At 33.6% G+C, this 6743-nt stretch overlaps 1 pseudogene; it reads right to left on the bottom strand.

Moving 5' to 3' along the window:
• Positions 1 to 5197: 5197 nt before the first annotated feature.
• Positions 5198 to 6498, bottom strand: LOC136229845 (uncharacterized; annotated as a pseudogene).
• Positions 6499 to 6743: the final 245 nt, after the last annotated feature.

Below are 6743 nucleotides of genomic sequence, written 5' to 3'. Positions count from 1 at the left end.
TCTCATGCGTCTTTGGGGGCTTTGGCATCCCTGATGCGTTGCAGCAAATCGTCCTCTATCGAAATTGATAAAGCATACATTGCTTTACTACACTTGAACTTTTGTTCCGTCAGAGGATTGTTTCATTACCTCCAACAGTCTCCCATAAATCTTGGTTGAGCAAATAAAATTGCATACGAGTACTCCAAGTACTATTATTATTATTATTATTGAGTTTTTCAGAGTGCTTACCGAGGTAGACATGTTTGCCATGATGACTTGGTTATCTCCTTTAATCAACCAAGTAAGTTTGGTCATTGATCAATAATTTCCAAAGTCCCACACTACGCGCTAAAAGTACCTCATACCACCACGATCCCAGATCGCGAACTTCTATCACTCAGTAACTGGTCCCTAACGGGGCGTTTGGTATTCTATTGGGATATGGATAAGGATAAAGATTAGGATAAGGATAAGGATAACTGGTAGGGATAAGGATAAAAATATGATAATCGAGAATTATTATTCAATGTTTGGTATGTGGGATAGGGATAGGGATAAAATAATACATTTTACTATTTTAACCTTATTTAAACTACATAACATTAATTTGAGGGATTTGATGGACTTTTCCATCCTATTAAAATCGCAGGAGCTTATCTCTCCTCCTTATACCCCCCCCCCCTCTTGGGTATAGGATTTCAAGGATAAGAGGCTTATCCCTCATCTGTCTCACTCTTATATCTCTCAAACAAACACGGGATAACTTATCTCGTGTTTTTTTATCCCTATATCCCACTTTCTATATCCCTTCTAACAAACACCCCGTAACTGTCTACTCGTACTCGACCATGTACTGGTCCCTAACCGTCCGCTCTGATACCACTTGTTGAATATTGAAGACTTAAAATGAACAACTTTTATTTTATTAAATTGGAAGTAAAATTTTACAAGAACAACAAGATATTTTTTTTATTGTTGTACTCTTTCTCATTTACACACTTTGCTTTTTTCCTCACTCGCTTATAACTCTTTTGCTCATTACTTGACCTTTTTAATTTTTGCACACTCCTAAACACCCTATTTATAGTATGTTAAACTGATTTTGGACCACAAATTAGGTAGTTGAGGAAACAAAAAAAAATCAACTAAAGAAGACTTAAAAAATCTAAATATTACAGTAGACTAATCTAGAAATGAATTTCTCTATACTATTTTAAAAATTAATCTAATTTTTTTTCAAAATTGGTGATGATACCAATTAATTTGATACATTCCAACGAATTGGTTTGATAAAAGAAATTGTGATTAATTTACGTGATACACTTAATTATTAACATTTTAACGTGTTATTTTCTCATAATAATTAGAGGTAAATGGGTTAAGGTGCAAAAATACCTCTAACGTTTTGGGCCAGGAGCAATTTTATCCCCTAACGTCTAAAATGGTGCAATTTTACCCCTAACGTTGGAAGTCAAGAGCAATTTTACCCTCAACGTTCATAAATTGGGTCAATTTGAGAAATAATTCATCAAATTGTCTTCTCGGTCATGAATCTTGTCATCTATATTTCACAGTGTGTGATTTTATCAGTAACAAATCACAAACATACGTTGAGATGTGAAAATAATAATAATAAAAAAATATACTGTCTTTTGTACGAATAAGACAAAAAAAATCAAAAAATTTACCGAATTTATCAATATTAATCTTAAATTCTATTATTAAATTATAAAAAACATGAAATCCTTTTTTTAGAACGAATTGTTATGCAATTGGTGCAGAATAAGGAACGAAAATATCTGTGTTTTATAATAGTGTCTGAAATTGACCCAATTTATCAACGTTAGGATAAAATTGCTATTGGCTTCCAACGTTAGGGATAAAATTGCACAATTTTAGACGTTAGAGATAAAATTGCTCCTAATTCAAAACGTTATAGGTATTTTTGCACCTTAACTCGAACTAAATTTATAGCATTTGGTTTTTGCGAAAATATTAGAGTGAAATTTCAAGGAGATATATGTACGGTAACTAGGACAGAAATTTGTTTTCTAATCCAAATAGGAGTACGAATGAATGACGCCGCCCGGTTAACAACGTACTCCTCCCAGCTGCTAACATAAATATATTCCTTTGGCTCTTTTCTACCATCTCCTCTAAAGCTGGGCTCTTTTTCTTCTCTGCCCCGTTTTTATTCTGCTTTTGTTTCGATTCATCTTCTCTAAAGGTGGGCTCTTTTATTTCAAGATGAATGCTTCACGAGAGAAAATTCCTGGCTATGTTGAAGACAATGGAAAACAAGTTGGCGTTTTTTGGACTCTGTGTCCTTTCTGTTACTACTTGTATGAGTATGAACTGATTTATGTCAACTATTGTTTGACGTGTCAAAACTGCAGGAAACCCTTTCACGGCGTGGCTGTGGTGCCGCCGCCTCCGGGTTGTTTGGTTGAAGGGGAGGATCCCTATTATTTACGGTATGGGATGAATTACGATTTCGGAACTTCCTCGAATTACATGAAAGGGGAAAATGTGGGGGTTAGGGCTTCTTCCTTGAGTGAAAAGAAAGGTAATTTAAAAACTGAGTTGGAGGATGTTGTGCTAATTTCTGATGATGATTGTGATGGTGATTATGAAATTGGGGGAAAAGATGAATGCAAGAAAGAAAAAAACAGCAATGTGGAGAAGGAGACAGAGACAGGAGGAGAGAATGAGGATGATGTATTGCAGAGGAGTTTGGGAACTGATGATGAGATTAGAATGAAGAGGAAGAGGAAGATGAATGTTAAGGTAGTGGCAAAGAACACCAAGAAGAAGATGGGGAGAGGGATTAGCTATACAACCGTAGATGCTGAATTCAAACAAGTTAGAGAAGAATCTCAGGCAGGCAGAACTGAAAGTGAGGAGGAGGGAGTTTCGGAGCCAGAAAATACAGGCAGAATTGAAAGTGAGGAGGAGAAGGGAATTTTTGAGGATTATTTGGACTATGCTGCTCTTGAGAGTACCTATGTTGATCTTGGTATTGAGAGTATCTCTTAGGGGAAAACTGAAAAGGCAAAGGTAAGGAAGGGCTTTTTGGAGTTTGATTGGGAATTTATCCCTTTTGTCTTAGAATAGGTTTAACACTAGATTAGACCGTTTTTGGCTGCATATAATAGTATTATGGTATGGTATTGTCTACTTTTATATGAAAAGATAAAGTATTTTCTACAATTGTTCTTAACTTAGATTTTTTATCTCATCTCTGTGTAAATTGTTGATATGTCATGCTTGATTAGATTAACATCCTGAAACGCTCTTTGATAATCTAGTGTACAATGGTGTTGGAAGGAATTATTCACTCAAGAATCTAAATTCTACAGCTCTGTAAACCACAATAAAGTACATTCTAACCATGTTAAAATTGAATGCTATGTAAACCACAGGATGTTCTGATTGTTAAACACTGTGATTTCATGTATCTTATGTTGAAGAAACCCTTTTATCTTCATAATTCTATGATGCAACTCCAAGTTTGTAACTTTGCTTTCAACTGCATTATTTGTCTCTACTGTCTGTTCACAGGAAGCTTAAACTTCATAAGTTCTACGCATTGATGTAGAGTAAGATGTTTCATTATCCTTAAGATTAATGCTAATTTTCTTTTCTGCCCCTAGTTATACTTGCAGAATCACTTTTTCTGGTCTTTTAGTGTTGATCATCATGAAATGTCTTGCTTAATGAAAATTAGATATAAATTGTAGCTGATGTGCAAGTATAAAATAGTTAAGATTTCAGGATCTTGGAGTTGAAGATACTGTTTATGTAGCTGGGATATGATTTATTAAAGTTGATATATGCAAATCTTCCTTGTTACATTACAATATGCATCTTATGAATCTGATTTGGGAGGCAACATAATGGGACTAATTTCAATTATTGAACGTTTACCTCTCTTTATAGGAGGCAAGTTCATGTTCATGGCTTCAATGCAACACTCCTGAATATTGTTGTAACTTTTGTTTACTGTTATTCAACGATTTTACTTCGTTTACAGGTTCATGATACCTATATCAAGTTAAAGAGTCTTTGGTATTTTATGTTAGTGATTGTGTTGTGCAAATAGGAATGGGTGAAAATGGGCAAAAATTACAACAATATTCAGGAGTTTTGCAATGAAGCCATGAACATAAACTTGCCTCATATACAGTAAACAAATAAACTAGAAGATCAAAAGTTGTTATAATTAGAACCACTGAGAATCTTGAAAAGAAGTATGCAAATCTTGAGCATAAAAGAGAGAAATAGGCCTAGGAATTTTAGAGGAGAGAGCTTAGAATGGATGTTGGAAGAGTTTTTGGTTAAAGATTTGTTGTGTTGGGGTGCGGAAATCCTGTCTTTTCAACGTTTTTGTTGTTGAAAGATTACAATTCACTTCTCCAAAAATTTTGAAACGTCATTCTCATCATGGGGAGCAAGAAATCTAGCTGAAAACATGATTTTGAATATGTTACATCTTCTGGAAAACAATTAATTTTTGTCACATCTTCAGATTCTTTGTTTATAGTCACAGAGATTTATCAAAATCTCAATAAATACCTCTTCAGTAACTAACTTTTAATAATATTATCACCATTTCCAATTTATCTATTCAATTATATGTTATATATTAATATATTTTTTTGGGATGAATATTAATATTATTTGGATACATATAGAAAATGGACAGAATTGTGTTGATAAACTCATACAATGCAAAATATATAATAATAATAATAATAATTTTTAGTCAACCTTAAGATTTTAGTGATCTTTTTAATATATATATAATTAATTAATAATAATTGTTCCCTAATTTTTTTATTCAATTAATATTTTTATATGTTTAATGATTTTCAATCAATTGATAGTAAATATTCACTTAATTGTTTGTTAAATAAAAAGCTATAAAAAATAATTAGGATTTTAAGATATTATGATAAATAAATCTATAAATTATCCAAAAAAAATTACATACGTTACCATTAAAATGAGATGTTATTAATGGTGGTTATGACTATAAATGCTTAGACTGCAAATTTAGTAATAACCACCACTATTGATTTTACTTCAAAAGTAATTGTACAAAAGTACTGCAAGGGAACAAGATATTACATTAACATATATATCACTCCAGTCCTCATACTATTTGATGCATGCCATGATCATCCTTTTCCAAACTCTTGAATTTGAATCTGTCTCACTGCTTATAAAATACAAGGTCTCGGCTGCAGTTTGATTTGATAGCAACCTCCAATTGTTCAGCCTTGTCATGATCAACTTTAAAAGAAACCATCACAATGCCATCTTTTCCGGTCTCATAATCCTCCTCAATATTCTCCAATTGGAAAGGTTGTAGCTGTATCACCCAACCACAACATAAATGATTGAAAAACAAGTATCTAAGCCAAAAATTCAAAATATACTACTAATGCTCTTTGACCCCAAGCATTTACATAAAGAAGCTCACAAGCAAAACCGTCTCACTGCTTTATTAAAGGTAAAATGGTCTTTGGACAACTAGAACCTATCAAATGTTAAGGGTTACCCTTTTTCTAAGGTACAACATTGTTTAATCTCTCTCAACTTTATTTATTATTGATTTTGGTATCGAAAAACCCACCCTATGTACAACTCAACCAAGCCAAATCGATGTGACATGTTTATTGAATGATTTGGGGTTATAAAAGTATTGGAAATGCTATTAGATAATCATGGCATAACTCTTTATACAAACAAAACAACAAAAAGAATCACTAGAACATGATCCTCATCACCTGATGGTGTAGAGCTCGAATAAGGTTAAGGGGAACCTCCATTCTCATTGGGATCTACAAAATCCAATACAAATATTATTTTCAACAACTAGAGATAGAGATATTATGAGTCAACTGTTATCAATAATGAAAAGAAAAGAAAATGAAAGTTTAAAAAAACTCCAAAAACTATTGATGGAATTTAGCCAAACAAAGAATCCGAATACCTTAGATTTGATAAGACGCGTAGGAGCATTTCGGAGGCAATCGGAGGCAACTCCTCCATAAGCCCTCACCAATCCACCCATACCTAATTTGATACCTCCGAAGTGCCTAATTAAGAAATTGACATTACAGACCAAACCTCGGTGGATTATGCACTGATAAAAAGAAAAAGAAATGTTACCTTATGACGACAACCATGACTCCATCTATCCCAGAAGATTCAATAGCAGACAGTATTGGCTTCCCGGCGGTGGAAGGTGGTTCCCCATCATCATTACATCGATACTCTTCTCCAACCTTATAGGCCCAGCAATTCTGAGTGGCACGCGGATCCTTAACCTAGAGAATCAAGTAAATGAATTACGCTTAGGTATCCTTTCCTTTGCAAGATTCATGAATGATTTATGTGAACAAAGTACCTCAGCAAGGAATGAGAAAGCCGATTGTTCATCGGAGATTTGCTCTTTTTTACTTCTTTCTCGAAACTTACCATCTCTGTGATAGTTGTGTAGGAGGCCATTCTTCTGCTGTCGACCAGAGGGAATGAGAAATGATGTGTTATATTTTGGCAGTGTGTTTCGATTTGGGGGTTTATATATTATTTTCAGAATTTGAAAGGTCTTTGTTCGTTTAGTCTTTCGAAGAGAATGATTACGATCACGTATGATATAGAGATGCATGCCTCTGAAATCCCACCCATTTTTAATGAATTGATTAGATCAAGAAAACATCCAATCGGATTTCATTTAGAAGCACTCTCTTCTT

This window comes from Euphorbia lathyris, chromosome 5 (genome assembly GCF_963576675.1).
Source record: "Euphorbia lathyris chromosome 5, ddEupLath1.1, whole genome shotgun sequence".
NCBI lineage: Eukaryota > Viridiplantae > Streptophyta > Magnoliopsida > Malpighiales > Euphorbiaceae > Euphorbia > Euphorbia lathyris.
This window is presented reverse-complemented; position numbering and strand designations above follow the sequence as displayed.